We start from the raw sequence: 17,474 nt of genomic DNA on the forward strand, positions 1-17,474 counted from the left end.
AAAAGCAAGTACTGTTACCTCCTATTATTTATGACTTTAAAAAAGGAAGCTATGCCAGGTGCCAGTGGCTCACACCTGTAATCCTAGCTACTCATGAGGCTGAGATCTGAGGATCACAGTTCAAAGCCAGCCCAGGCAGGAAAGTCTGTGAGACTCTTCTCTCCAATTAACCACCAAAAAACCAGAAGTGGCACTGTGGCTCAAGTGGTAGAGCACTCACCTTGAGCTGAAGAGCTCAAGGAAAGGACAGCGCCCAGGCCCGGAGTTCAAGCCCCATGACTGACAAAAAAAAAGGAAGAAGATGATAAGGAGGATACCTAAAAAATCCCAATGTCTAAGAGAAAGACAGGTACATGAACAGTTCTAGCAATTCAAGGAAGAGGATAGTTTAATAGGTGTTACTCAAGTCAAGTGTAAACTTCTACAGGTATTAAAGATAACAATTGTCAGTTTTTTATTATTTGATGTTTTTATTTGCATTCCTATAGTGTCTAGATTTGATGGAAATCCATGATAATTCTCCTAAATTCTTATCAACATGTGCTAGTTAATATTTCATTAACATTTAATCTAGCTGTTCATATGTACATCAATTATTATAGTTTGGTCTGAATACAATATGGCCTAAATCAGACCACAGGCTATAACTTGTAACTGTCTTCAACTGCTATCTCTTTAAATTCCTTGTGTTGAGAACAAAATTTCAGTACCAGGATACATACACGCACAAAAGCAAATAACACACAAGGATATACATGCACAAAAGGAGGTATCTGACTGCCATAAATGAATTTACCCATGTCTAGTCCATCTTTTTTTCCCCAACATTTCAATCGATTGTGCAACAATCAACTGGACAGATCATGTGGCAACCTGACCTGATCATTAAGACAGCTGTGATAATCAGATCAGCTGAGAAACATTCCATCTAGAGACTGCAGAAATTTCTCATGTCAAAAATAATTTCACTAGCCCCAGATAAACTTCCTTGTTTTAAATCATCATTTCCTTTTCAGACCCTTCACATAATTTGGATCTAATTATCAAGTTCCCTTTAAGCAATACATTTTTGAAATGTGCACACAGGGTGTGCAATCAAATCTTGGAATGTAGATGTTACATCTACTGAGGCTCTCCTGTTAAATAATGCAGCTGGAAAGAGACACCACTCAGACAACAAGGCTTCTTGGCTCCTTCACAAAGGGCTGCATTCTTATGGCTTTTAATTCCCCAACTCATAATTCCAAAGTCTGGGCTGCAGCAATGTCTAGTTAGCTATGGCTTCATGTCCTGCAGGGTGGTGGGTGCAGCTGGGCAGCAGCAGGCTACTGCTTCGGGTTGATTGTGTGGCCTGGCCTGAAGAGTCTCCTGGGACCAACAGTGTTCTGCAAATTAAAGTCGGCCTGGCCTGAAGGTCAGCAGCCAGCCCCCAGCAGTCGCTGGCCGTCCCAGCCCACTGCCCTTGAGAAATTGGTGCACTGCAAAACATATTTGCTCAGATACAGAGAGAAAGCGATTCTTCACCTAATTACATCCATTTGGCCCTGAACAGATAGAGCAGGTCTCTTTGTAGGAGGAACAAAATAAGAAGGTGATATTTATGCTATTTCTTTATATTTAAGTCAAATTTTATAGGAAAAGTATATAGCTAAAATAGGATAATGAATGTGTTGGCTTTGTGAACTGTGTGCTCTATATAAACAAGGGAAAGATGGAAACAGAAAATGAGAATATATACCTCACTGGACTGGAACTGTGACTCCCCATTTACAAAGAGCTTCCTACCACAAAAGCTCTCCAGCCCAGGACAAACTAGTCATCACTCTGTCATTTCATCCAGAGGCCTCTGAGTACTACTATTCAGTTTTTCTCAGCCCTGTAGGTCCATATCTTCACTCACTCACAGAAAAAACTGAGTTTTAGCCCAAAATTTCACTAATTTGGTAAGCGGAGATTAAGTCTATGGACACAGAAGTCCAGAAAAAGGTTCTCCAAGTGCAGCAGCTTGAAAACTATATGACCCTGCATTCCAGTCCACCAAGGACAGAACAATGGACTCAACTCTATCGGGGGAGGGGAGGGAGAGAATGGCAAAGTAGACAACAATTCTCTTTGACCAAAGATGCTTTTAAAGCCTCTATATGCAATCTTCTTTCTCTCAACTAGTGTCCAGGTGAGTTCCTTCATTCCTTGTCTATTCTCCATTTCCATCTTTACTACCCACATTGTTCCAATCTGGCCTTTAAAACATTCACTCACATAAAACTATTAGGAAATGTCTCTTGGGTTTAGTTACATGTTAACAAAAATCAAAATTGAAGTGATAAAACTCAACATGGAATTTCAGGCCTTGATCATGGAAGAATGTTATGCCATATAAACATTTCTGACATCCCTTTACATATCCATTCTGCCCTGTAGATTACTTCTCTCTCTGCTGTGAACTAGGTCCTCAGTATTATCCTCCTGTCACTGAAGAATTTTCTGTACTTAGAATTTATCTTAAGCATAATATTTGATCTAGGAACCCTATGAAAACATGGACCTGAAGAAATAAGGAAGAAGTTTTGAGAGAGAACCAACTTATATAGTCATGTCCACAAAATTCATCTGAAAAGAAGTTATGTATTAGCATATGGCACCTTGCAGAAGGCAGTAAAAGTCTTAGAGACTCTGAAATCTTCAGATTAAAGAGATTTACAGTTTAACAACAAAAGGATCCAAAGCCCGAATGTACAGTTTAAGACATTATTACAGTCCTAGTTTCTAGTCTTTAAAAGAGAATCACAGCTTTTCTAGTTATTTTGTCTTAATTTGTAAGCAGTTCAGATGAATTGTTCATTTATTTCTAAGACCATGTCATTAGTTACAAGGTTAAGATTCAAATGGGCAGGGGAGATGAAGAGAAAGCAAGCTGGTAGTAAGAAAAATGGACCCCATGACCTTTAGTAAGAATTCTGTTTGCAAAGCACGCAATTCATTCTAGCTAACAGTGAGAACAAACAGATGTGGAGAATAGTCCCATCATTTTCAGCCTCATGGGAGGCCAATGTTTAGGGTCTGCCTGACTCTCCCACCCTTGTTTCTGCTGAATGGAATACCATTTTAGAAGTACTATCTCTTCTGTTCCTAATTGTGAGGAAAGTCTTAGTCTTGTATGAGTACATAGTTAAGCCCTTAAAACTTCATTTGTCTCATTATGAAGTCATGGCTGTAGTCTTAATTGAATGAAAAACAACCATACTTACATTTAGCTAAGAAACCTCAATATGAGAAAATTTTTAAGTAGGAAGGAAGGAAAGAAAGTAGGATAAAATGTGGACATATGCTATATACATTTAACATTTAAAATAAAATAATTGAAGCATATTAACCAATCTTCTCCACCAGATACTACTGGCAGATTCATCTCTAGTTCAATCCAAAATTGTATCTAAGTTAAAAGAAAAAAAAGAGCTGGATGGCAGTGGTTCACGCCTGTAATCCTATCTACTCAGAGGCTGAGATCTAAGAAGCCAGCCCAGGCAGAAAACTCCCTGTGAGACTCTTAACTCCAATTAGCCACTCAAGAACCAGAAGTGGGACTGTGGCTTAAAGAGATAGAGTGCTAGCCTTGAGCAAAAGCACTTAGGCATAGCTCCCAGGCCCTGAGTTCAAGCCACAGGGCCCACAAAATAATAATAAATAAATACAAAAGAAAAGAAATAAAAGGGAAAAAGGAAGAAAAGAAAGACCAACTTCTTAAGATTCTATCATTACATAAAGTAAGGGATGGTTTTTACAGCCTCTAGACACCTAAGGGCACTTCATAATAGAATCCAGAGCCTTTCACCCCTAAATCACTTATTTGAATCCAACCCAGGTCACTATTGACAGAACGTGATTACCTCTAGGTGCTGTCTGGTGGCCCATGTGGAATGAGTTGATGGTCTCTGTCCTTTTCGATGTGGACAGTTGCCTGCATCACCTTGTTGTCAGTTTCAAACAAGAAGCCAAGGAGTTAATGGATATAGAGCCCAAGCCCCTTCCCTCACACTGAGAGGTGATGTCCTCCAGGTCAGAGTGGAGGGCACTGCCTACGATGTGTGAAGTCAGGCTCAGATCTCCCTCATCACTTTCCAGGACATCAATCCATTTCATTGTTCCACAATCACCTTTGCTAGGAACAAAGAATTTTTTAAAATATATATGACTAGGGTTTTAGCCAGGATTTGTTTCCTGGCATGGGAGGCTGCCAGTGATGGATTTCACTTCTATGAACTTTCAGTCCACTATGCTAATTAGAAAAACAAGACTTGGTAATGGCAGAGCAAAGTCATAAAAACATACAGTGTTCAAATCCATGTTACTACGTTGTGCTTTTCTTGTTTTAATGTGACAAAATGTGTGGCAAAAACAATCTGAATTTTGCCAGAGCTAAAGCACAATACTGGAATTTCTATTCAAGAAGACAAAAAAACGTGTGTTTGAAAATAGCATCTATATTCCATGACCTTGTGTATCCCCTGCTGAACAGAACTTCACAGATTATCAATTTCAAACCCTCCCTCAGCCCACTACTTTTCCTTGATAAGAAAACTGATGTCCACATAAGCAAAATGTCTTGTTAAAGGTCACACAGTGAGAAGATAACATGACTTAGAATTATGCAGAAGCACCTGGACTGATACCACAATGCTCTTCACTGACATGCTACATTTTCTTCATTTAGCAGGTGTTTATTGAGTACTTCCTGTGAGCGAGGCTCTCTGCCAGGTCCTATGGGTGGTGAATGGAAGTAGCAGCTGGGTACAGAATAAAGTGAAACACTCCCCAGCTTAACATCTAACACAGAGACTGGCACAGTAAGCTATCAATAAATAACAAATTAATGAGTGAACAAAAGTTTGAGATAAGGATTATTTTCTATGGGATTTTGCCAGAAGCATACAGAGTTAAAGACTGAAATACAAGTAGTTTATTTGGAAGATGATGCCAAGAAAGCAGTGTTAGTGGAAAGGATGTGAGAAAAGAATGATATACAGAATGTGTTACTGTTGAAAGCAACTGAGGCGCAGGCCCAGTGGAGACTTCTGAGAGATGAGAAAATTCCTCAAGGTGAGAAGTCCCTGGTGTAGAAAGCAAGGATATCTGCCTATCAGCTCTCATCTATCACTGGATGAGGGCTAAATAGACAGAGTTTTAATGCCCCAGCATTTCTCTCCTGCCTATATGGCAAGCAAGCACATTATTTCATCAACCTTTCCAAAAACTGAGAAAGGTAGACTGTATAATATTCCCTTGAAAATATACCTAGTGTTTAAATGACAGTGCATAACATATAGCAGAGATGAAGGTTTCAGAGAACTGTAAACTGCAAAGGTATTCCCTTGTGCTAGATGGTGGCAAGAACAGGCCCATGTGGCCTAGCTCTCAACACATCTGTCCTCTCTGCTTCCCATTAACAAGCTGCAGTTCGCTGTGCTCTCTCCAGCCTCTCCCCTCCTCTCTGCTGCCTCTTCCTTAATGGCTGCTCTGCATGTTTTCTTCCTGCAAAGTCCTGACCCCATTCATTCCCACCAAAGCACCTGCATTCACAGTATTGTCTTGCTCTTAGAATAACACACTGAAGTTTCCTCCTTATATCCCATCCTCCAAACATCTTCCCCATATTTCCATCTCCACCCCCAAAATGTATGGTAATAAATGAAAGTTTCTGAATAACAACAGACACTAATTGCTCAAGAGATTTAGTGAATAAATGAATCACTACATTACTAAGTCAAGTTGCTAGAGAGGACATAGGAAAACAAGCCAGACACTGAACTGAGAATTTTATAGCAACATTCAATCCAATTACCATACCAAATTAGACCAATCCTACAGCCTCTAGGAATCAGTCAGGTTCCAATGATGTTTGCTAATAAAACTAAAGAAAAAGCCCCTTGGAATTCTTGTGCCCAAGCACTATGCACTTCCCAGAATTTTCCCCTGGCTCCAATTTCCTTCAAAGAAACCATCTCCGTAATGTACACAGTACAGCAAGATTGCTAAGTGCATGGTTGCACAGACATTAAAATAAGGTACAAGGAGAAAAATCTGTTTATAATGTCACTGGAAATGAGGAATTGTCTTCTGTTTCCCTCCTGGGCAACTGTAGGAATTTTGGAGAGCAAATATCCAGAAATGATTCTTTTTCACCTTTTTATCTTTTGAGGGAAGATGCCTAATAGTTAAGGTAAAGTATCTATTGTGTACAGCAGTTATTCCAATCCTTTAATGCACAGAATATTTAATATATTAGCATTTAACTGTAATAAAATTTTATGAATAATAATGAATGGTAACCACTTACTAAAGCACAACTCTGGGAACTATGCTAACTACTTTAAGATACTGAACATCCTATGAGATAGGGGTACAACTATCCTAATTTTACTCATGTGTAAACAAAGATGTTTTGTAATCTGCCCCCAAATTGCCCAACTTCGTGGAACTGCTGTTGTCTGACTAACTCTATAAACCATTCTATTTCTAACTCACTCTGTCATGGAAATGGTCCAATGGTCTTCCACCCAGAAACCTTCCTTATTCACAGAACTTGAGTCATGAGGTTAAAAGGTATATGGTTATCTTCATGAATGTTTCAACTTCAAAGGCTCAGGTCATATACCCCAAGGACCTTGACCCTTTATTAATCCACAAATCTGGCACCCATGACATCCCAAGGCTTTGGGATTATACATACCACAAAGTTACTTCTGGTCTTCACTGTTATTTTTACAATATGGCACAGACCAAAAATAGTGAGAGGAAATATTTTCCTTTACTTCTGAAAATCACAGCCTCCTGACACAGACATGATGAGGTCTGCAGAGCAAAGAGAAGGTCTGTGCCTAGTTTTTATCACTGGGTATAAGTCCATGATGACTGAAAGATGGGAACAGCACAAGAATGTTCAAGAGAAGGCCCAAACTACACAGTCAACTCAGGAGAGCCATTCTCATTTGCTCATATGAGGGACAGATAATTAAGGATGTTTTGTGTTGACCCCTGAAAAAAAAACTCAGAATAACTGAATATCTTAAGATTGTAGCAAACAGGACTTGGGTCATGGTTCAAAAAATTGAATACCTCTGTCTAGCAAGTAGGAGGCTTTGAGTTCAAAACTCTAGTATTGCCAGGCACTGGTGGCTAACACTTGCAATCCTAGCTATGAAGAGACTGAGATCTGAGGATCAAGGTTCAAAGCCAGCCTAAGCAAAACAAAAAAAAAGTCTGTGAGACTCATCTCCAATTAACCACTTGAAAACCAAAAATTCAACTGTGGCTCAAAGTGATGGAGTGCAAAACTACTCAGGGATAGTACCCATGCCCTGAGTTCAAGCCCTGTAACTGACCAAAAATCACCTCTTAGTATTGCCAAGATAGAGAAGAGTGGGAGAACAAGAATCTTTTTAAATGAACCAAGAGACATGGCATTGTCAAGAATGAAGGTCACTGAAACAGCCCATGAATGCCACTTTGATTCAGCATGTCTTTTACACAACTTCTTTGAAAACAAAACAAGTTTCAAGCTTCTGCTGGGGAGAGAACACATTCTACTGGTATCTCCCCATATCAGAGACACACTGGGAAGATACAGAGAGAGTTTAGGGGTGGCTCTTAAGGTAAATGGGATGGAACTTAGGCACCCGAGTAAGGAGTCTCAGAGGAATTTGACTCGAGAGGATACCACCTTGGACAGAGGGTTTACCAGTGACTCCATCAATACCAATCTTCTACTCTATCAACTCTAGATCCCAAATGTGGACAAGGGGTGGCGGGAGGGAAAAGCAACTACCCACTGCATATAGTGAATGTGCACCCAACGGGCTATAGAAAAAGTTCTAATTTGGGAGATGAGTAGTGAGAATTAGGTGACTTCAGCTCTCATTTGCAGCATGTGAGCAATGACTAACACCTCACTCATGAGACTCCCATGAAGATAAAATGAGAAAGTGACTCAAAGTTCTAGCACAACATATGATGCTTGGTCTACGGAAAATGCATGTTTGTCAACAGCATCTTTGCATTGTTGAAGAAAGCTTTATGTTCTAATCATAAATGTACTGCTTCAATTGGTTAAGTTCTGATCCTCACAGCAGACTTAAGAGTAAAACATTCTTATTTTACAAGTGAACAAACAGGCTCTAGGCTGTTCAAAACTTGCCCAAGATCACCCAAGGAAATGTGTGGGAAAAGACCTTGGACTCTGCATCTAAGGAGTCAGTCACAAACTCCCTGAATTACTCTAGCAAGTGGAAATAGTAACCTGTGACCTCTCAGCCTAAGTCTTGCTGGGTCTAGGTTACCTGGCTGGGGATCAGATGGCTCTTGGTCTTGTTGAAGGAAGAATTCAAGGATAGGCATGGAGGAGACTTAATCAAGAGCACGGTTATTAATGCCAAGCAGAGGGAAAGGACACTCTAAACATGAAGGCAAGTGGGCTCACTGCTGAGGTTCCCAAGACCTCAACCTTCTTAAAGGGGGAATCTGCAAACATCAGGTGATCACTCTTAGAAAACTGGGTAATGCATTATTAACTCCTCCTACACATCGAGTAGGAGAGTTTGAGGTAATGAATAGTCATTTTTCTGTGGGGCTTGCAGGTTCACAAGACTCTTCGGTATGTATGAGTCATTCTATTAATGTCAATGGGCCAGAATGTGATTTTACCAATATCCAAGCCATCTTCTCGGCCACCAAAGTTTCCTAACTTCTTGCCTAACCCCTGTGTCAACAGCAAGCATGGAGTACACAATCACCATTCTCTCAAGCTCCTCAAATGTACTCTGTTGAGGAGGAGCCTTAGCAAGAACCACAATGGAAAGGAACAGAGGCATCTGCTAGAACCTGGCCCTCTGACTTTTCTTTTTCCCTCCAACTCTCTACATAGGGTGAACATGAGTGACCCTGGCACCACCCTCACTGGTCTCCTCTTTGCTTCTGAAAAAAACAAGGTAATTATCTGACCAGCCATTTGTTAATCCAACCCCTCTGTGCTTTCTACAAGTCAGTAGAGCCTGCAAGATTTCTCCAAGAACATGCATCCTTCTTTACTTTTTCCAGAATTTTCCTGGCCATGTCACAAAGGACAGGGCCAAGTGGGGCCTATGGATATGATTTCCAGTCTCAACTATGTCTTGGTCACTGCTTCTAGTCATGCACATATTTTAAAGCTGAGGCTCTCTGATCTGTCTGACCTTTCTTTTCCTATCAGCCGCTGGCTATTACTATGCCTAGCCACACGTTTACAAAGGAAACCCCTTTGTCTACTTTATTACACCATAGTTACAAAAAATCTGCTCAGAACAAAGATATTCTCTGTATCCTTCACCTGGCATGGAAAGAAAAAAGTGTATTTAATGGTGAAATAGGAAGAAACAGAATTGAAACACGTAGCCCCCAAACAAATATCACATCACTTTCCTTTCTGGCTCCTTCCTACAAGCTGCCTCAGATTAGTCTACATTAAAACAAAGGTGGCCCAGAGCTTGTTAACTCTTCAAATGAGACAAACATAAATGGTGTGTGGATGTGCAATAATATGTTAAAGAGGAACTGAGATGCATTAGAACCAAGAGTGCAGCTCTGAGGCTTTGATGGCCAAAAGCTTTTATATAGATGCCATATTGATAACCAGCAGAAAAAATAAATAACAAAGAATTCTTGACATTCATCTATAGGGAAAAATATCCATGTACTCTTGGCTGTAGGACCAATTAGTCTGTGAGAGCAGTGGGGTGGGGGACAGAATATAAATGCAGGATGCGTCCGCACTTGATTACTCTAATGAAATGTCCATTGATTCCTATAGATTAATGTGAGAAGGACAGCAGCTGTGGAGTAGCTAACACTCCAGGTCAGCAGCTGTGTGTGAAGGTGGGGTGTGTGTGTGTGTGTGCACGAACACGCACACGCCAAGAAACCTTGTGCTGTGGAAAAATCAGAAGTCTGTGTATCTGTTTGTGTGTGTGTCTGTGTCTGTGTGTGCCCCCTTGTGCTGTGGAGGAGAGAGAAATTAGAATTATGAGTCCAAGTGAGACTGATTATGCTGGACAAAATCAAGGGAAGAAGAGTTTGGCTGCTTTGGAGAAAAGTGAGGTGTGGCTGTGTGCTGACAGACAATAGGAATCTGGCTCCATCCCTCCGAGAGACAGACTGAGAACTCCATTTCCTCTCTCTCTCCTCTTTCTCTTTCCCCTTTCCCCACCTCCTTTTGACTTTGCTATGAGGAGGTCAGAGAGCTCACGGGTCACCTAGTTTTGTTGTATTCATTTTATACAGCCTTTAGTCAGCCAGAGCAAATATGGAGTTTAAAAATGGCTCTCTGCCAGCTTACTGATGCCCACATTCCACCCAGACCTGACATTCTGCCCTGTGTCCAACCCAATAGAATAAATGCACCAAACAAAGTGATATACTCACCAACTCTCCGTTATTACTGGAGCACTATTCTATTCCTCTGAGACTTGGCAGCAATTTAAACTCTAGATCACTAAAGTTGGCAATTTAATGGGTACATTCTTCATCAAGTAAAACAGCTCTCCTATGGCTATCTTTAGTTAGGAAGCCTTCTTTAGTAAACACTACCTAAATGCAGGCTTCCCTTACTAAGTACTATGTGTGTGAAGACTTGCAACAGAAAGGCTGAGGTCAGCTCAGATTGCTACCTAAAATCTCTCCAGTGCACAGAAGTCATTTGCATAAAAATCTCATCTAGCAACTATGTCCTTAAACCATCTGTTTCACAACTATTTCCACTTACAGAAAAAGGATGGAGTAGACAGTGCCGGGACCCAGGAGAATGCTGTGCCTGCAGGCACCAACAGCTTACAGAGGTACTCTGAGAAAACCCAAATCTGCTGGATCAGTCCCAGGAAGAAAAACTGGGAGGATCTCAACAATGCTCTCCACAGATGTGCACAACAGTGAAGAGAGGAACCTAAGGAAAAAGAAGCTAACCTGCCTTGGAAGTCTCTGCACACCCAAAGAAGAGTTTCTGTTGCCACTGAAGAATTCACTCCCACAGGAAAATAAACCTCATCTAACCTGAGTAAGGTAGCAGTGTCCACATTTCAAGCTATCTCTTTTTCATTGCTTCAAAAGACCATAGTGCACAGCTGGAGCATGTTGATCGCTCTTACTTCCATTTCTCTAAACCACTATTTATTAAAGACTAACAAAAAAGGGCCCTTCAAAGGAGAGTAACAAATGACAAGAAAGAAGTTATTAGCTATGCTGCTGTAAGTTACATATTTATCACGGAGAGTTTCCTCAGTACTAAACACATACATTCAGCATCTGGGTATTTGTTTGGCACATTTACCACTAAATTGGTTTGGTTTATGATTAGACACAAAGTTTACACCAGAATTTTCAGGAAACATACAAATAGACCTATCAGTAGATGTTAAAGCTCTATCATGCATCAAGTGTGAGTGCTAATCATACAGACACCTAAGTTCAAACCTAAGTGGGCAGAGTTTTCAGGAAACATACATATAGACCTATCAGTAGATCTCAAAGCTCTACCATGCATCAAGTATGAATGATAAACATACAGATGCCTAAGGTCAAACCTAAGTGGGCTATGACTTCACTCCCCAGCTAAGACTAAGTCTTCCAATTCTCTACATCCCCTTCACCTGTAGGCACCATACAAGTCTATGTTTTAAGAAGTACAGGCCCAACACTCTTTTTTTATTGAGGAGCTGCAGAACTCTAACCAGTGGTTCAATAAATTGTATTACATCCCCCTCGTACTGAATGCCCTACACGCTTTGGCTTTCCATGTGTAATTGCAAGCTGTTATTAGCCCTGAGCTGTGTCCGTTACTGGCCACACTCTTGCTGAGCGGTCAATTTTTTTCCCCTGCCATTTCCTTTGCTCACACCATGCTGACCACGTTGGCCAGAGGCGGCCCGAGGTTTATAGTGCAGCATTGATTTTTCTTTTCTCTCAATACTGACAGAATCATAGATCCAAGGCAAATAAAGAAATGCATTCTGGGGTGATGAAATGTCTTTCATTCAGGCTGGATTGAATCAAAGCCCATCACAGAAATGTAGGGCTCTGAAATGCAAGAGAAGCTCATGCCTCAAATTGAGGAAAAATAAATTTTATGTTTTCTCCACTTTCCTTTGGATTCGTAAATCACTGGGGACATTGCCAGTTCAGCCAATGACCAAAGTTGGGCAATGAGGGCATTGTAAACAAAGAGTATATGTTACCACCTTTGTTAATGAGAATTTTCCTTATAATTCTGTTTTGAAGGATAGACATTTATTAGCTTAGATAACACTTCAGTCTTTCATAGAACTGTCCTACTATAAAAATATTGACTGGAGCTTAGCCTTTGCTAAGAAATGTAAAATAGCAATTTATGCACAGCAAATTTTAGACTTGTAAAATTCAGTCTTACAGCCTATTTACTAAGGAGCAGTAATAGCTAGCTAGAATATATTGAGAAAATCTTCTTTCAAACAAGTTACTCCAGTTGACACTTGGAAAAATGTAAATATGACCTTCACTAATTAATTTGGTGATAATCATACCTTGTTTATAGAGATTAATCCAAGTCTGATCTCTAACACACACAAGAGTACATATTCACAAAGACAGTAGGATATCAAGTGGAAAGATTTCTGTAGTGGGAAGTCAGGAGACCTAAATTTTCATCTTTACTCTTCCATTAACAAGAATCAATCAGTCTGAACACATTACTACACCCCTCTTGGACTATTTCCTCCTCTGTAAAATAGAGATTACAATATTGACCATGGATGCTTTTGAGAGTTCAGTGGAATTATATGTTTAAAATATCTAATACAGAACCTGGGATGCATCATGCATTTGTCTGACGCAAGTAACTATATAGGCACCTAGAAAATCATTAAACATGTTGTAGCAAACCAGCAGTAAACAGAGCTGCTTCCTGCTTTCCTAGAAACTAGAGCCTGGTAGATATCACATGCATAGCAAGTACTCAAACTGTTGTATTATTATTATTATCATCAGTTGTAGTGATGTATTTTAGAAAGAGCTGGGCTCATGAATTTAGGTCCTTTCTAGCTCTAGACCTTTTAATCCATCATCAATAATGACTGTGCATGTGTAAGTGTATATATATGTAATTGCTATGCAGGAATGGTTTGTATGTAAGCAGATCCGTCTGCCAAATGGCTCATTTTCTATGTCTAAGTTTGAGACCATTCAAAACTCATATATGCATTTGTTTTCCTCTCTTCTTAATCCCAGAAAATAACTCAAAGTACATACCATTTTAAATGCAAGTTAAAATATGTATGAGGCCTGGGTTCCATCCCCAGGATGGGAGAAAAGGGAGAAGAGGGAGAAAAGGGAGGGGAGGGAAAGTGAAAGGAGGGTTGATACAAGTTGAAACACCAAGAATCCACACAAAAAAACTGCTTACTTTTCATCTGACACATCAAACCCACAACCGCAAAAGCTGAATATATTACAAGCACAGACAATAGGTTTTGTTTGTTTTATTTTTGTCAGTTATAGGACCTCAACTCAGCCTGGGCACTGTCCCTCCACTCTTCAGCTCAAGGTTAGCGCTCTACCACTTGAGCCACAGTGCCACTTCCAGCTTTTTCTGCTTATGTGGTGCTGAGGAATCAAACCCAGGGCCTCATGCATGTAAGACAAGCACTTTACCACTGAGCCACCTTCCCAACCCAAGACAGTAGGTTTTTGACTTGTGGAAGGTATGTGTACTGTGCCAAGTAGTACAAGGACATGTCTGGTTTACAGTGATCATGATAACTAGATACCTTTCTGTAACAGTAAAGATTGGGAGGAAAATATTAACCTACTTTCTCATGCAGCTTTGTATCTGACATGTTAATATTTGTTTAATGATTATTGGTCTGCCAACCAGTTAGTAACCATCAGTCAGAATCTGGGTAGGAACCTTATATATTCAAACTGGGACACCATCTACTTTCCTTTGTATATGTTAAGAGCTAGTTTCTCATGACTTTTATGTTTAAAGTACTCAAATATATCTATAATTTTAACATCTGAAAGCCTTATCTAGAAACTAGAAAAAATGTCTATAGTTCTTTGTGCTTTGGAAATCATGAATGTAAGAACCAGGAAAGGGTTAAACTGTAAGTCAGAAATGCCTGGTGTTATCCCTGTACCAAAAGAGACTGGAAAAGGAAGCAAAATGCTTAATCTCTGCTTCTAACTGATTCACTATCTCAAATTATCCACTAGGAAGAAGGGTGTTTTTATTTTGTTTTTGTTGTTTTTTAAATCTCAAAAGAATATTTTTGGATGTTTATTGACACAAGTTGCTTTGAACATACTTTGCCATTTTTCTACATTTGAGAGGTGACAAGTTCCCCTTCTGAACATCTGTTTGACTTCCTACATATGACATAATTTCAATGCCTGAGCCAGAATTATAAGCTTAAGTGGCAATACTTATAAAATGCTAATATGTATAAAATGCACTCCCGCTGTTTTTCAGGGAAGGAGCTAACTGATTTATGAAAGCCATTACTCACACAAGGCACATATGTCAATTTAGCTGAGTTCTTAATTCCAGACTCTACTATTCTAAGTAATTTATGTAGATATTATAATCACTTGGGCCATAAAAATGCTTTGTTCAGCTTTATCTTTGGCTTTAGGGATATACATGCAACAAGTACTTTGTAAGCACCCATATGCCAGGGTCTAGATCTCTACCATCCTGAGCTTCTTAGGGAAAAAAATACAAGCAGAAGTCCAAGATTCATGTAATAGAGGCTATAATGGTAGACACAGCCAAGAAATGATGAAGTAGAGAATGATTTACATCTATATGAAGAAGACACATCCCTGAAAATGCTTCTGAGATGAGCCTTGAACAAAGACTGGGACTAGGAGGCAAATGATGTTGAAGCCAAGAAAACTTGGGAATCCAAAAAATGGGTTCCTCTAGTTCAAGAGAGGCATTCTCTTATGTGTACCACCTAGATTGCTCCTGAGATATTGAAACCAATATCCAAAAATGTTACAAAGGAAATATCCCAGGGGTTAAGGATGAGAAAGTAAAAGCCACATACGTGTGACTTCTTCCCAGCAAGACATAGATACAAGTTTCCCCCATAGACTCAGCCTCACTCAGCAGGCCCTTGGAATTTGAACCATGACCTAATAGGACATCTGGAAGGACAAGGCCTCTCCTGATTCAGTCTCCACTCACTTCCATTTCTGGAAGTGGGAATGGGTAGGGATGACAAGGCAAGGGGAAATAAAATGAGTAAGGGGAAAAGAGGAAGACAGAGCTAGAGGGTTTTTATGAAGCCAGGGGGACAAAGAAAATTCACCCTGAAAAACTCATCCACTGGGTTTCCAAGAGATGGTCTGACAGTGTCTGTTTATCATTAACCTTAATTCAAATCAATTCTGATTTGCAGGAACATCAGCTGTTTGAAGAGATAGGTGACTTCGCCAATATATTCCTCCTTATCTTTCTCACTGGCTAAATTAGTAAATTTAACAACAATGACAGAAAAAAAAAAAACTTCAGGGACTTGGACACAAAAAATGTTTGGGTGCAATTATGTGGATCAAAAAAGTGGGTTGAAGAGATTATTTTGTGCATGTAACACAGATTTGGCATTTTCTGACTTTTGGGGATACTTCAAGTCATCTAAATCATGCCAGGCACATTAGGGACCAAAGACCAATATGATATATCAAAAAAAAATGATAGAGAATACTTTTTAAATACTTTGAAGCAAGATGACTGCAAAATTTTAATTTCACATTATTATTATTCTCTTTTTTTTGGGGGGGGGGGTCAGTCATGAGGCCTGAACTCTTAGCCTGGGCACTGTCCCTCAGCTCTCCAACTCAAGGCTAGCACTCTACCACGTGAGCCACAGCACCACTTCCGGCTTTTTCTGCTTATGTGGTACTGAGGAATCAAACCCAGGGCCTCATGCATGCAAAGCAAGCACTCTACCACTGAGCCACCTTTCCAGCCCCACAGTATTATTCTTGAGGATTCCTTTTAGAACCTTTCAAAGGTATAATTGCCAAGGTACTATCCAAATTCAGAAAGCCAACATACCTAGCTCTGATTTCTTGTGAATCTTAACAGACTCAATTTCTGTCCCCAGGAATGAAAGGGAACACTGAAGAAAAGAACACTGGATACCTTCCTTTGGAATGAAAGGTTCTAGCTTTGAAGAACAAACCAGTATAAATTGAATCCTCAATACCTAGAACCATGTCTAGAACTCCAAGCCACCAATAAATGATGAATGATAAGTAATGAATGATGAATAAGTGAGCAAATCAGTCAATAAGCAAACACCTTCTTTCTTTTTTTTATTTTTTGGGTCCAGTCGTGGGGCCTGAACTCTGGGCCTGGGTGCTGTCCCTCAACTCTTCAGCTCAAGACTAGCTCTACCACTTGAGCCACAGGGCCACTTCCAGCTTTTTTTCTTTTTGCTTGTGTGGTGCTGAGGAATCGAACCCAGGGCCTCATGCATGCAAGGCAAGCACTCTACCACTGAGCCACCTTCCCAGCCCCAGCAAACACCTTCTTTCTAAGACTAAGCTCACACCAAGCCCTCTTTGGCATTACATCACTGGCATTACATCACTGGTACATTAGCACAAGACACTGGACAGCTCCTAGCCGACCTACAATGCTCTCTTCCAGAATTTACTCTCATTGGGTCCAATCATCAGATTTCTACCAAGTACCACCTCCTCAGAGAGAATCTCTCTTACTGCTAGTAACAGAAGAAGAAAAGGCCACCTCATCGATGGGCACTATTTCCTCCTGCTTTATTTTCTTCAGAGTGATTATTACTCATAAAATAACTTCATTTGAGTTCATAATTTCCAAAGAATAATGTGATGATTACTCTGTTAGGAGCTTAAAAGGACACAATTTTATCTAACACTTCTGTGGTTCAGAATTCTGACACAAGTCTGAGATCATATAAGGGTATAGACAGAGCTTTGTTCTTTCTGGGGACCTAAACTGAGTTAATTTTCAAACATCTTCTAGCTTCAAGAACCCATTCACATTCTTTGGTTCATGATCTCCTTTCTCCAACTTCAAAACCTATTCTTTCCCTAACCATTCTTCCATGGTCCTATCTCCCTACAACCACCTTATTTCTAAGGACTTCTATTAGATTGGACTTACCTGGATTATCTAGAATCATATCCTTTCTCTTTTTTTTTTTTTTTTGTTGGTCGTGGGGCTTGATCATATCCTTTCTCAAAGTCTCTAACTTAATCACATTTCCAAAATTTCTTTGGGTATGTTGGGTACACATTCACAGGCCCAGAATTTAGAATATGGACATGCTTATGATGCATTATTCTACCTAATTTGTATGGTATTAATTTATTTTTGTCCATTATCTGATTTCCACAAGCTACAAATATTTGTCTCATTTGATACTTAC

General features: G+C 39.9%; 2 long non-coding RNA genes across 3 annotated transcripts in view; one reads left to right on the plus strand and one right to left on the minus strand.

Annotated features, from left to right (window-relative positions):
• The window catches only part of LOC138809040 (uncharacterized), a 132,314-nt gene that overhangs the window by 40,651 nt on the left and 74,189 nt on the right, over positions 1-17,474 (minus strand). The gene's annotated exons all lie outside the window — the stretch shown is intronic.
• LOC138809038 (uncharacterized) lies at positions 8,929-11,077 on the plus strand. The gene is made up of 2 exons (XR_011366670.1): positions 8,929-8,981; positions 10,792-11,077. It is a non-coding gene; the product is annotated as an uncharacterized lncRNA (long non-coding RNA).

The sequence above is a fragment of the Dipodomys merriami genome, unplaced genomic scaffold, assembly GCF_024711535.1.
Source record: "Dipodomys merriami isolate MVZ:Mamm:240054 unplaced genomic scaffold, mDipMer1.0.p SCAF_48, whole genome shotgun sequence".
Classification (NCBI taxonomy): domain Eukaryota; kingdom Metazoa; phylum Chordata; class Mammalia; order Rodentia; family Heteromyidae; genus Dipodomys; species Dipodomys merriami.